Here is a 14,365-nt window from a genome sequence, read left to right as displayed (position 1 = left end):
CCTGCACCTGCATAGGAGACTAGGAGGAAGCACCTGGCTCCTGGTTTTGGATCGGCGCAGCGCACTGGCCGTAGCGGCCATTTGGGGGGTGAACCAATGGAAAAAGGAAGACCTTTCTCTCTGTCTCTCTCTCACTGTCTAACTATGTCTGTCAAAAAAAAATTGATAGCTGACATATAAACTCAGATCCAAGTGTATATGATAATACATAACATAAAGATGTTATAATCAACATTTGGTTATTCAATAAGAAATACTTGAATAATTCACATGGAAGAATAGATATCCATTTGTGTGAATAAACATATTTAGATGTATTTAAGACCTAAATGTGAGATATACACTCTATTTATTATTTTTCTTAAAGACTTTATTTATTTATTTATTTGAGAAATGGAGTTAGAGGGAGAGACAGAAAGAAAAGTCTTCCATCCACTGGTTCACTCCTCATATGGCCACAATGGCTGGAGCTGACTGATCCAAAGCCAGGAGTCAGGAGCTTCTTCCAGGTCTTCCACGTGGCTGCAGGGGCCCAAGGAATTGGGCCATCTTCAACTGCTTTCCTTGGACATAAGCTGAGAGTTGGATTGGAAGAGGAACAGCTGGGACTTGAACCAGCGCCCATATCGGGTGCTGGCACTGCAGACGGGGGCTTAGCTTACTATGCTATCATGCTGGCCCCAGAATAGAAACTTTAAAACTAAAGGAAGAAAATGTAGGCAACATCTTCATTACTTTAGAGTAGAGAAAGATTTCTTAAGACAAGAACATAATAAATACAAATCACCAAGACAAAGATACCACATACAAATCGAAGAGAAACTGGTTGACACGGAGAGGTATTTGCGACACATAGACCTGACAAAGTGCTAGCACCTAGAATGTGCTTTTCCTCTGGGAAGGAAAGATCTTTTTGGGCTTCTAGTTCAAACTGCAGGATCATGTGGTTCTGTTAGTCTGATAGCTGATGGAGGCTGGGACCAATGGAGTGGGTGCAGAGATGGGGTTCATGGTGAGCCAGGAGGCAGAGAGTGAAGCTCGGCCACTGAACTGCAATAAGCACCCTCCTATGAGAGGTGCTGTCTGAAGGCAAACCCCCAATGACCTGGAGATCTCCTGACAGACCAACCTCATGAATATATAACTAGATCAGATCTCTCCCCTAGTCCATCCACATTTTATGTAAGACTTCAGAGTGAAACAGCTGCACGAGTTTAGGGAGCCTTGTCCTGTTCAATTTCATAATATTCTATTTCTGGCTCCCCAAAATTCACATCCTCACATGCAATATAAAATCCCCCAAAGCCCCCAAGTTTGAACTCAGCCCAACATTAATTAAAAAATCCATAGTCCAAAGTCTCCTCTGAGACTCAAGACAAGATCTCTTAGCTGTGAACTGTGAATTCAAAAACAAGATAATTACTTCCAAGATAAAATGGTGGGATAGGCAAGGGGTATACATATCCATTACCAATAGAGGAGAGAGGGATAGAGAAAGGATTCAAAACAAGGCAGGAAACCTGCAGGGCAAATATTAAATCCTAAAACTCCATGTGAAAGGAATGAGTTGAAGAAAGATATGTATTATATGATAATATTTATGTAACAATGTTATACACAGTATGTGCATTTACATGTATACACAATATATATGTATGTGTTGTGTAAGTATGAGAATATGCACTGAATATATACACTGATTCTTTTACCTCTGGGAAGGAGATGAATGGGATTAGCACGGGATACAAAAAAGATGTGAAAAACAATAACATTTAAAAATCTGGGTGTTGAGTAAATGGGTGCTTGTTGCATTTTTTTCTGTATCTTTGAGAAAATTTGTTATTAAAAGTAGTAAATAGTGTTGGAGATATGGGAAAATTGAGTTAGAGTGGGAAAGGAATGCCCAAGTTCTAGAGCCTATTGTGTTAATTCAGGTCACATACAAGGAAGGCCAGTAACCATGAAAATTGAAAAAGGACAATTCTGAAATACAAGTATATTTCAGAGATAAATAATCTATGGAATTATTTTAGGACAATGATTTTTCTATTTATATAATTCTTTTTTCTAAAAATATAAAATATGCCCTTGACTATTTTTTAAGTATGCAGTTTAATTGTATTCAATGTATTCACATGGTTGTGCAGCCATTGCTTGATCTGTCTTCAAAACTGAAATTCTATACCTGTTAAACACTCATTCGTCATTCCCTCTCTCCTAGCTCTAGAAACCAGCATTCTACCATCTGTCTCTATGAACTTGGTTATTCTAGGTACCGCTTAAGCGGCATCATACAGTATTTGTCCTTTTGGGACTGGCTTATTTGACTTAGCATAATGTCAATCATGTTGTGGCATGTGTCAGAATTTCCTTCTTGCTGAAGACTGGATATTTTAAGAATGAATGTTTTGTTTTGTTTATCCATTCATCCTTTGATGGACATCTGGGTTGTGTCTTCCTTCTGGCTACTGTGAATAATACTGCTCTGAACATGGGTATATTAATATCTATTCAAGTCCTTGCTTTCGATTCTTTTAGGTTTGTATCCCGGGTGGAGTCACTGGAATATACTAACCCTATTTTTGACTTTTAGTTTGAGGAAGACAATAGTTTTTTATAAAGGTACAATTTTCAGATTGCCGCTACAGTGAATACTATATTGCATTCGAATGTTCATCTGTGTTTCCTCACTATTACTTTCCAGCAGCTTGCCAAGTTTGCAAATAAGAATTCTCACAGAAATTTTGTTACCATGGATACGAGGAGCACAGGATTCTGCAGAGGCGTCATTAGAGTAGAGCCAACCACTAGGGGCCATCTGCCACTCAACGGTGAGTAAATGAAAATTTACTAAGAAAATCTAAATCAGCGATAGAGAGATTGTCTCTGTCTTCTGTATGAAAAAGTACTCTTGCTGATCTAGGTTTTGTGACTTACTACATAACTGTAATAGCTGATCTGTTTCTCTGTATGTTCTAAGTAGTGTCAAGTGAGATGTCTAAGAATGAAAAGTCTTCAATCCCAGTCAGAGTGATTGATATTTACATTAAACAAAATATAAACCTAAAATTGAGCAAAAACTCAATTTGTATTTTTTTAAAGATTCATTTTCTTTATTTGAAAGGCAGAGTTACAGAGAGGTCTTTCATCTGCTGATTCACTCCCCAAATGGGCACAAGGACTTGGGCTGGGGCAGGCAGAATCCAGGAGCCAAGAGCTTCTTCTGGGTCTCCCATGTGGGTACAGGGGCCCAAGCTCTTGGGCCATCTTCCGCTGCTTTCCCAAGCATGTTAGCAGGGAGCTGGATTGGAAGTAGAGCAGCCAAGACTTGAACTGACATCCATAAGGGATGCTGGTGCTGCAGGCAGAAGCTTTACCTGCTACACCACAGCACTGACCCCTCAATTTTTAATTCTAAAATTACATAATGTGATGCAGGTTCATTGTAGAATAATAAAAAATAGAGATAATAAAATGAGAAAATTAAAATAATTTTTAATTCCTCCCATTTTTTGTTAAATTATCCAGATTATTTTCTAGGCATTAGTACTTATATATTTAATCCAATTTTAACTGTAAAATAGAACCATCCAATAATTTATTTTGTTACTTTTTCTCCAATTAATATATTGCATGTTATACCCATATAATATCTTTGTAAAATAAAATAATAATTGAAATTCCAAAGTAATCATTTTATGGATGAAATATAGCCCAATTATTCAGTGTTATATTATTGAACTTTTTTAATCTGAAATTTTATCTTGCCAATATGGCAATGAAAGTTCATTGGTAAATTTTTAAAAAAGATTTATTTATTTGAAAGGCAGATTTACAGAGAGGCAGAGGCAGAGAGAGAGAGAAAGAAAGTGCTGGTTCATTCCTTAAATGGCTGCAACAGCTGGAGCTGCGACTATCCAGAGCCAGGAGTCAGGAGCTTCCTCCAGGTCTCCCACGTGGGTGCAGGGGCCCAAGGACTGGGGCCATCTTCTACTGCTTTCCCAGTGCATAGAGAGAGCTGGATTGGAAGTAGAGCAGCCAGAACTCTAACCAGCACTCATAAGGGATGCCAGCATTGCAGGTGGCAGCTTTACCTACTATACCACAGCACCGGTACTGATAGGTAAATTTTTAAGTTCATCCCTTTAAAAGATAAATTCAAAAAAATATTTGTCTAATGGTTGGCATAGATTCTAATTTCTTCCAAAAGAGAAAATATTTGCATATTTGTTCAGTATAAAAGGCATATAAATTTATTATTAGTTCAAATAATACAGAAATGGATAAGAAAGATAACATTACCTTTAGTCCTGAAGGTAACCTTTAGCATATGTAGACAATTATATAAGTGTACGTGTACACAAGTAGTATCTGTTATCCAGAATGCCTGGTAACAGAAGTGGTTCAGTTTTTGTTCTGAGGTTTTTTCGCTTTATTTTAGAATATTTTGGAATATTTGCATCTTTATTTTTGGATTTTACTCATTGAGCAGCCCTAATCCCCCAAATTTAAAACATTTTGAGCATTATGTTGATTTTGGGTGTCAGGGCACTTTGGAGTTCAGATTTTCAGAATAGGGTTGCTCACACAAAAAATAAGAGACCTAATTTTACTTGAGTTTGGCAGTAGTGTTTTTTTTTAACTGAGAGTGAATCTTTTTCATGTTGTTAATATTCTTGTACAGTGTCATTTTTGATGGTTTCAGATTGTTCCATTCTTGTATTATCCAAGTCAACCCCAGTTCTTCAATCTGCTGGAGGACAATGCTGATGACAGCCCATGCCTACAGGGGCTTCCCCACCCACCACCAGCTGATTTGTGCAAGACCAGGTGTTTGACATGTGGGCAATTTTGGGTAGCAAGGAGGCTTAGGGAAAAACTTCATTTCAGATGGGGAAGAGCTGAATTAATCGTGATCTGATTGTTAGATTTGAGCTGGGAAATTAGCAAAGTCAAGCCGTTCACGTTGGGTTCACAGCCTAAAGATGCATGGAGAAAGGTCAAGAGAGAGAAAGGTCCCCAAGAGGTCAGGAATAGGTCACTTAATGAGATGAGAAGCCAAAGTTATGCTGACAAAATGTGAGGTTGGTACAAATATGTAGAATAAAAAACAATATTTTAGTGTAAATGATTAAGAAGAGATGAGCATTTGAGTATTGAAAATCCTACTTAAATGATATGTGACTTGGGTGGATTAATCTTCTGAACTGTAGTTTTTTTATTATTAACACATGTCTAATAATATATCTATAATTGAATTGTTGGAGGAATTTATTAAACTAATAAATGCAGTTATTAGAGCTTTCTTCCCAATTGTATTTTGTACCTTGCATTTGATGTCCTTCTTGTGCTATATTTTGCATCTCCTGGCATACATTAATTTATGAATATGTAATTAATAATTGAATGCTGTGTTCCAGGAAGTTTTTTCATATTAAAATCTAGGTTTTTTATTAATTAAACATTTGAAATAACTAAATCAATTTTCTAATCTATAGCTCTCTACCTTTATGGGTAAAAGGGAGTCTTTTTTTCTTTTAAGATTTATTTATTGGCCAGTGCCACAGCTCAATAGGCTAATCCTCCGCCTTGCGGCGCTGGCACACCGGGTTCTAGTCCCGGTTGGGGCGCCAGATTCTGTCCCGGTTGCCCCTCTTCCAGGCCAGCTCTCTGCTGTGGACAGGGAGTGCAGTGGAGGATGGTCCAAGTCCTTGGGCCCTGCACCCCATGGGAGACCAGGATAAGCACCTGGCTCCTGCCTTCAGATCAGCGCCGTGTGCCGGCTGCAGCGCGCCAGCCGTGGCGGCCATTGGAGGGTGAACCAACGGCAAAAGGAAGACCTTTCTCTCTGTCTCTCTCTCTCATTGTCCACTCTGCCTGTCAAAAAAAAAAAAAAAAAAAGAGAGATTTATTTATTGGAGCTGGTGCTGTGGCATAGTAGGCTAAGCTTCCGCCTGTGGCACTGGCATCCCATATAAGTGCTGGTTCAAATTCCAGTTGCTCCTCTTCTGATCCAGCTCTCTGCTTATGGTCTGGGAAAGCAGTGGAAGATGACCCAAGTGCTGGGTCTCCTGTACCCACATGGGAGTCTGGATGAAGCTCCTAGCTTCGGCCTGGCCCAGCCCTGGCCATTGTGGCTATTTGCAGAATGAACCAGCAGATGAAAGATTTTTCTCTGTCTGCCTCAGCCTCTGCCTCTTTGTAATCTGCCTCTCAAATAAATAAACACAATCTAGATTACAGAGAGTTACAGGGTTACAGAGAGAGGGAGAGACAGAGAAAGGTCTTCCATCTGTTGGTTCACTCACCAAATGGCTGCAACAGCCAGGCCTGGGCCAGATGGAAGCCAGGAGCCAGGAGCTTCATCCTGGTCTTCCACTTGGGTGGCAGGGACTTAAGCACTTGGGCCATCTTCTGCTGCTTTCCCAGGCACATTAGCAGGGAGGTGCATAGGAAGTGGAACAGCCAGGACACAAACTTGTGCTGGTATGAGATGCTGTTGCTGCTGGCAGCAGCTTAACCCACTACACCACAGCAAGGACCCTATAAAAGGAGATTCTACTGAGAGTGCTTGTTTAATTTGGAGCTTCTAAAATTTGCATTTTGTTTTCCTTAGTTTCCTGAAGTCTTGGATGGTTGTAAGAACATTACAAAGGCGTATTGGCGGTGAAATGTCAGTTGGCTCCTGGGTAGACTATCTTCTCACATGAGTTGCGGTTTCTTAGCTTTTCCTCTTGGAAAGGGAATAGCTAGTGTTTTCTTTCTAGCCAGAATGGTACAGAGGACAGTGCGTGGCTTCAATTTTTAGCCATGTCAACTTTCAATCTCTTCCCATCCCCTCCCTACAAATAATGAGGGACTACGTGGCATGTATAAATAGCTTCTGTTGAGAACATCCTCATATCTTTGCCTCTCTCATCACCAAGCAGGGCCCGTAACTGATGTTGCAATTAGAGTACTGATTTAGCTCTGAGAGGCACATTGCAAATGATCCAGCGAGGAGCACGATATTTATATCAGTACTGACTGATGAAGGCTTTGTCAACTGTACCTTTGGCAGATGGTTTGATGGCATGTCCCTGGGTTAATCTACTGCTCATTATAGCTGAGGATCCATGTTGATGTTTTCTGATGCAGTCATCTTGCACAAAGTACCACAATGTGGAGCAACCCTTTGTGAACACTGATAATTAAGCAAATAACTCCAAGTTTAGGGGTCAGCATGAAAGCTGTAGGAGAGGATACATTTCGGGATTTACTTGGGTATAAGTCATTTGGTGTCATCTGTGCCAATAGGAATGTGTATTTGTGTATTGCTGCTTTAGTTGTCTATCAAGAAAAAGGAAATAAAATGGATTGCCTATTTATGTTTGCTATAGAAATGTGGGAAATTTGAAATTATCATTTTGCACACCTTATAAGCTGTGAGTGCTTGAAAACCATAGTATATTCTCAGGTCAAGTAAGTCATACAGAGTTACAAATTATAAGTTGCTTTTAGTTACTTGGTTAGAGTTAAAAGCCAGTAATGGATTATCTACTTATTAAAATATAAAATATGCAAATTATATAGTTATAGCATATACTATATAGTTGCATATCATATATTGAATGATATACTTAGAGTTTGTATAATATAATTTATATACTATGAAAAAATATATGAGATTTCAAAAAGTTAGTCAAAAGTAGAATTAAAAGATAATGTGAAGTTTCCATTTGTTTTTTGAAGTCTTTGTGTGTGTGTGTGTGTGTATGTGTGTGCATGTGTCTGTGTATCTGCTTCCTGAAAGCAGAAGTGTAGTGGAAAGAGAGAGGCAGCTGAGCTCATTCTCTTTCTTGCTTTGTCCTTAGTAATAGAAGGTGGGTGACAATCTACTAGCATACAGCTTCACCTTTGCCCCCTTCTTTGCTATGGAGTACTGAGATTTGTAATCTTTTGTGCACTGATTTGCAAACACAGCTGCAAGCCCCTCCTGGTGCTCCTTCTACTCCTAAATAGATTACCTGCCTCCAAGCCTTTCCTGCCTGAGTCTTTCTAAGAATCAAACTAGGATTCCAGAAGATGTAACTAAGAAGTTGTCACTCAGTACATATTGAATCCCACTGACGGACACAGGGTACCGTTCTTCCTCTCTTTTCTTATGGTCCCCTCCTCTTAGAGCTCTGACTTCTTCCTCTCTATTCTGGCTGTACTGCTCAGACAATCAGATTATTCCTGATAGCACTGGAGGCAAGGAAATTCCATGAAAATGGTAGCTTCTGTCTCAGGTTGAAATGGCTACTGACCTACCTCTCTCCCCAAACTAATTTGGCCCACTCTTATAAGACTTCTATATTATTTTGTTTCTTATTTTCCCTCTTATCATAGACCTGCTGTATAGTTATAACTTGTGTAGAATAGGATGAAGATAGGGAGAGATTTTTGGTAATTATAATCATGGATACCTTTCCTGTCTTATTCCTTTATGATCTGGCCTTCTTTGTGACTAGCGGTTCTGGACGAAGGACTGTTTCTAGTGTCATCAAAGAAATGTCAGAGGGAGTTTCTGGGAGAATAAAAAAGCAAGCAAAGGAAATTCATGTGTGATTTAGGACTTGCATCCAGAATATATGAAGAACTCTTGGAATTCAAGGGAAAAAATAATTAAAATTGGCAAGCACATCATAAAGAAACTTCAGGGGCTGGCACTGTGGCATAGTGGTAAAGCAGCCACCTACAATGCCAGCATCTCATATGAGCACCTGTTCGAATCCCAGTTGTTCCACTTCTGATCCAGCTCTCTGCTAATGTGCTTGGGAAAGCATAGAGAATTTTCCTAGTTCTTTGGCCCCTATACCCATGTGGGAAACCCAGAGGAAGCTCCAGGCTTTGGAGCCACCCAGCTCCAGCTATTTGTGATCATTTGGGGAGTGAACCAGTATATGGAAGAACCCTTTCTCCCTCCCTCCATGTCTCTCTCTCTCTCTCTCTGCCTCTCCCTCTGCTTCTGCCTCTCTATAATTCTGACTCCCAAATAAATAAAGTTTTAAAACACAAAAAAGAGACACTTTAAAAATATAGAAACTCTCAATAAACACATGAAAAGATGATAAACATCATTAGGGAAATGCAAATTAAACACACAGTGAGATGCCACTATGTACATAATTAGGTGGCCAAAACAAAACCAAACCCTCAAAACTGACAGTACCCCATGTTGGTGAGGATGTGGAGCAACCGGAACTCTTCATCCTTTGCTGGTGGGAACACAGAATTGTATAGCCAGTTGGGAAGACAGTTCAGGAGTTTCTTATAAAGGTAAAGTATACTTGCCATGTGACCTAGTAATTCCATTTTAAGATGTTAACCCAAACATATTAAAAATTTTGCTCACGTCAAAAGCTATATGCAAATGTTAAAAGCTTTACTCATAAGCATCCGAAGCTTGAAACAATCTCAGAGGCCTTCGTTAGTGAACGGGGAAACTAGCTGTAGTCCGTCTAAACAATGGAGCTCCACTGAGCAGTAAGAAGGAACTGAGTTGTGACACAAGCCAACAGTGTAGCTGAATCTCAGATGCGTTATGCTAAGTGCAAGAATCCAGACTCAAAAATCTACCTCCTATATGATTGCATTTATGTGACATTCCAGAAAACGTACCACTGGAGAAAAGGAAACAGATAACTGTTGCTTGGGGCTGGAGGCCACAGAGAGGAAGTGACCACAGAGGGTCATAAGAGAGCTTTTGAGAGTCATTCAGCTCCTCTGTATCGTCATGCTGAGAGCTACATGATTGTGCCTGTCCATCAGAAATCAAAATTGTGCACTGGAAGGGTGAAATTCACTATACTAAATTATATCTCAACTATTCTAAAAAGTATCAAGGAAATAGAGAGCAAAGCTACAGTTGAAGCCATTGATAATGGCAGGTTGCTTATTTGGGGAAACTAACAAAATTAGATAGGTTTCTGGTGAGATTAGGCAGAGTTGCCAAAAGGAATCAGGGTGAGAGGGTGGGCACATGGGATGATGGACCCTTCCAAGACAGCCTCTCCTAGACCTGGCTGAGGTTTGGGGCCATAGAGGGAAAAAGCACCCATGGGGAAAGATGAACAGGTCTGAAATCAGTTTCCCTGGAGATGTGGGGCACGAAGGTGACTTAACAGCAGTTTCTGAGTTTCTGTGATTATGGTGCAGCTAGCAGGTAAGCAGCTTTGAAGATCTTTAGCACAGCATAATAGGGCTGTGTCCTTGGAAAGAATAACTTCAGAAGATAAGGTCTTCTCTGAAGGAAACACTTGCAGTGCCTTGGAGAATGAAAATGTCCCTGAGTACATGTAATAGTCATGCAGTTCAGGACCTACATATTCTCAGCTGTGAAATGGGTACATTACTTACTTTATAGTGTTATAGGGAAGATTCAAATCAGATGGCTTGTGAAAAGTGCCTGTTGCCTAATATATTTCTATAAAATTCCCCCAAGTCATTCTTATTCTCTTTTCTTGAACGAGGACCGCAAACACTAACATTTTTAAGGATAATATTTATTTATTTGAATAACAGAGTTACAGAGACAGAGCAATCTTCCATCCACTGGTTCATTCCCCAGATGGCTACAACTGCCAGGGTAGGGCAGACTAAACCAGGAGCCTGGAAATCCATCTCTATCTCCCATTGGGTGCAGGGAACCAAGTACTCGGGCCATTATCTGCCGTTTTTCCAGGCACACTAGCAAGGAGCTGGATCAGAAGCCGGGCGGCTGAGACTCTAACCAGTGCTGGCATTGCAGGTGGAGGCTTACTCCGCTGTGCCACAACACAGGCCCCAAGTATATTTAAAAAGTATCTATAATGCTTTCTATATGCCAGATACTGTTTAAACTCCTTATTTTTACTAACCCACTTGATCATCACAACAAGCCTCTGAAGAATGAATTGTTATTATCTCCATTTTATAGATGTAGACAGTAAGGAACAAAAGCCGCTGGTGTTTTTATTTTTTAAATTGATTTTCACTTTATTTATTTATTTATTTATTTATTTTTATTTTTTGACAGGCAGAGTGGACAGTGAGAGAGAGAGACAGAGAGAAAGGTCTTCCCTTGCCGGTGGTTCACCCTCCAATGGCCGCCACGGCTGGCGCACTGTGGCCGGCGCATCGTGCTGAACCGATGGCAGGAGCCAGGTACTTATCCTGGTCTCCCATGGGGTGCAGGGCCCAAGTACTTGGGCCATCCTCCACTGCACTCCCTGACCACAGCAGAGAGCCGGCCTGGAAGAGGGGCAACTGGGACAGAATCCGGCGCCCCGACCGGGACTAGAACCCGGTGTGCCGGCGCTGCAAGGCAGAGGATTAGCCTAGTGAGCCGCGGCGCTGGCCGATTTCACTTTATTTAAAAGGCAGAGAGACAGCAAGAGCAAGATCTTTTTTTTTTAAGAATTATTTTATTTATTTGAAAGACAGAGTTACAGAGAGAGGTAGAAACACAGAGAGAGATCTTCCATTCCACTGGTTCACTCCCCAAATAACCCCAATGGGCAGAGTTGAGCTGATCCAAAGCCAGGAGCCAGGAGCTTCTTCCAAGTCTCCCACACCGGTGCAGGGGCCCAAGGATTTGGGCCATCTTCCACTGCTTTCCCAGGCCAAAGCAGAGAGCTGGATTGGAAGTGGAGCAGCCGGGACTCGAACCTACGGCCATATGGGATGCGGGTGCTGCAGGCTGGAGCTTTAATCCACTGCGCCACAGTGCTGGCCACGAGCAAGATCTTTCATCTGCTGATTCATTCCCCAAATGCCTGCGACAGCCAGGACTGAACCAGGCTGATGCCAGGAGCCCAGAACTCCATTGGTCTCTCTCGTGGGTGGCAAGAACCCAAGTATTTGAGCCATTGCCTACTGCTTTCCTGGGTGCACACTGACAGGAAGCTGGGTCAGAAGCTGAGGAGTCAGAATTTGAACAGGCACTCCAATATGGGATGTGGGTATCTATCGCTCCCCCTCTTCGTGGAGGAACGACACAGGACCCTGCGCTGTTCTTTTGTCTGCTCGGCCCTCCCCGGGTTTGCTGCTGGTTCTTCCCGGGTTGGCTACCGACCCTTCCACCTCCGTGGAAGGGCGGTTCCCCCTGCCACATTCCCCACTTCCGCGGGGGAGCGGCACACCGCCGGCCGGCCGGCCGGCTCTCTTGGGGGCTGCACAGGTGTTCCTTCAGGTAGATGTTCCTGGTGCATGTTGTCTCTCTCCTCCTTTATAGTCCTCTTCCACCAATCCCAACTCTGCTACCCACACGCCGAGTACGCTGCTCTCCTCCAATCAGGAGCAGGTCCTGCTATTTATTGGTTGAACTGGAGGCAGCTGTGTAGAAGCTGTTTCCTCCTCTCCCAGCGCCATATTGTGGGAGAGCAGATGCATAGAGTAAGTCTTAATTCGAGTAACAGTCTAGTCCGAGTTGCTCCCCACAGGTATCCCAAACAGTATCTTAACTGCTGTGTCAAGTGCCTGTCCTATCACTAGTGTTTTTAAAAAGTTCCCCAGATGATTCTAATGTGAACTGGGGTGGTGAAACACTGAGAATAATTGCTGAATAGAACTGAGGGACTTAAGTCCCTTTTGATCATGCCAGCCTCCATATAGACCTTCTTGTTACTTATTTTCATATTTATTTGCTAATTCAAAAATGTTACTGAGTATCTGCTATGCATCAGGGATCTCCTAGACAGTGAAAAATTTATCTTTGTGCATTGCTACTATGAATACCTCCCAGTTTGTCATTCTAGCTGTGGATTAAATCCTTTTCAATAATGTAATAAAAGTGCAGATATTTGAGCACTTACTGTGTAGCATAGAAACTCTACAATACCTGCATGCAGTAGGCCCTGTTATGTCCCACATTTTATAGATGAGAAAGATGAGGCACAGAGAGGTGAGGTTATTTATCTAAGTTCACACAGCCAGTAGCTGGCAGAGCTGAGAGGTTCCAGAGTGCTGTCCTTAACCACAAGGGAGTACTACTCCCTCCTGGGCCCAAAGCCAGTGCTCCTTACAAATGTCTTGAACTCTGAGAAATACCAAAACAGTTACTCATGTGTCTTTAAAGTGAGAGAGTGTAACTTGTCCCAAATTAATGCACTTCATTTGGCCAGTAAGCAACTAGAGGGTCATTTATTATAGCAGGTGAGACTGAGAAATGCAGTCTCTGAGGACAGGAGGATGAGTCAATGATTCAGCAGTCTTTGATCTAGTATCCTTGATGAAACAGAAGTTTTAAGCTTACTGTCATCAAAGGTGTCATAGTTTTTCTTTATAAATTGTGACTTATTTAAAATTTATGTTACTGTAAATGCATAAAGAAACTATGCTATATGCTTTTTTAAAAGCTTTTAAAGTTTTGACTTTGACATTTAAGTTTTAAATCTGCACAGTATCAATTCTGATATATGGTATGAAGTAAGGATTGTATCTCTTCTCTTTATGTCTAGTGTTCTGGAATTTCATGATGCTGTATTTTTTTAAAAGATTTATTTTATTTATTTGAAAGAGAAGAGTTACAGAGAGAGGTAGGAACAGAGAGAGGTCTTCTATCTGCTGGTTCACTCACCAATTGGCCACAGTGGCAGGAGCTGAGCCGATCTGAAGCCAGGAGCCAGGAGCTTCTTCCAGGTGTTCAGTGTGGTACAGGGGCCCAAGGACTTGGACCATCCTCCACTGCTTTCCCAAGCCATAGCAGAGAGCTGTATTAAAAGTGGGGCAGCAGGGACTCGAACTCCCGTATGGGATGCTGACACTGCGAGTCAGGGCTTTAACCTGCTGCACCACAGCGCTGGCCCCAACACTGTATGTTTGATATAAGATATTTTTATTCTGTGATAAATTCTCTAAATCTAAAAATTAACAATCCTCAAACTCTGAGAAAATGTCTTCAGTTATTTATTTATTTTATTCTTCTTTCTTAGGAATTCTAGAATTAATTCTTGGTATACTTTATGTATATTTATCACATCAATTTAATACTAATCATTGTTATTTCATATTGCATGTTCTCAGAACAACATTGACCAAGACCATTCAAAGAAATGGGTCTTTTGGATGGGTGCAGCTCCTCCTGTTGCAGCCATTTGGGGAGTAGCTAATGGAAGACTTCTCTCTATCTGCCTCTGCCTCTCTGTAACTCTTCCTTTTAAATAAATAAATAAATCTTAATAAAAGAAGAAAATGGGTCCTTTCCTTTTCGCTGATGTTGATGTTTAAAAGATTGCAAGCTAATAGGTGTTCTAACGGACATGACTGTCCCTCTTGGGAAACTTCATATCAGAGCCCATGCACATATCCGACCTGTGTGATTCAGTCTAGTATAAGTGTCTCCTCCATGTCAGAGGTGGGGTGG

The 14,365-nt window shown here is 41.2% G+C and overlaps 1 long non-coding RNA gene across 12 annotated transcripts in view; it reads left to right on the top strand.

Moving 5' to 3' along the window:
• Positions 1-14,365, top strand: part of LOC103348347 (uncharacterized) — a 370,913-nt gene that overhangs the window by 162,793 nt on the left and 193,755 nt on the right. For 8 of the 12 annotated variants that reach the window (XR_016216908.1, XR_016216907.1, XR_016216919.1 and 5 more), the window contains one exon: positions 2,705-2,831. This is a non-coding gene — a long non-coding RNA (uncharacterized LOC103348347). Of the gene's footprint in view, positions 1-2,704; positions 2,832-4,705; positions 5,282-14,365 lie in introns of those variants that run through there. The other 4 variants (XR_016216923.1, XR_016216921.1, XR_016216913.1 and 1 more) reach the window with 3 other exon arrangements.

This window comes from Oryctolagus cuniculus, chromosome 11 (genome assembly GCF_051225735.1).
Source record: "Oryctolagus cuniculus isolate XC-2025 breed Fujian yellow rabbit chromosome 11, ASM5122573v1, whole genome shotgun sequence".
NCBI classification, from domain to species: Eukaryota; Metazoa; Chordata; class Mammalia; order Lagomorpha; family Leporidae; genus Oryctolagus; species Oryctolagus cuniculus.
The sequence above is the reverse complement of the archived record's forward strand: the minus strand, read 5'-3'. Positions and strand labels throughout refer to the sequence as shown.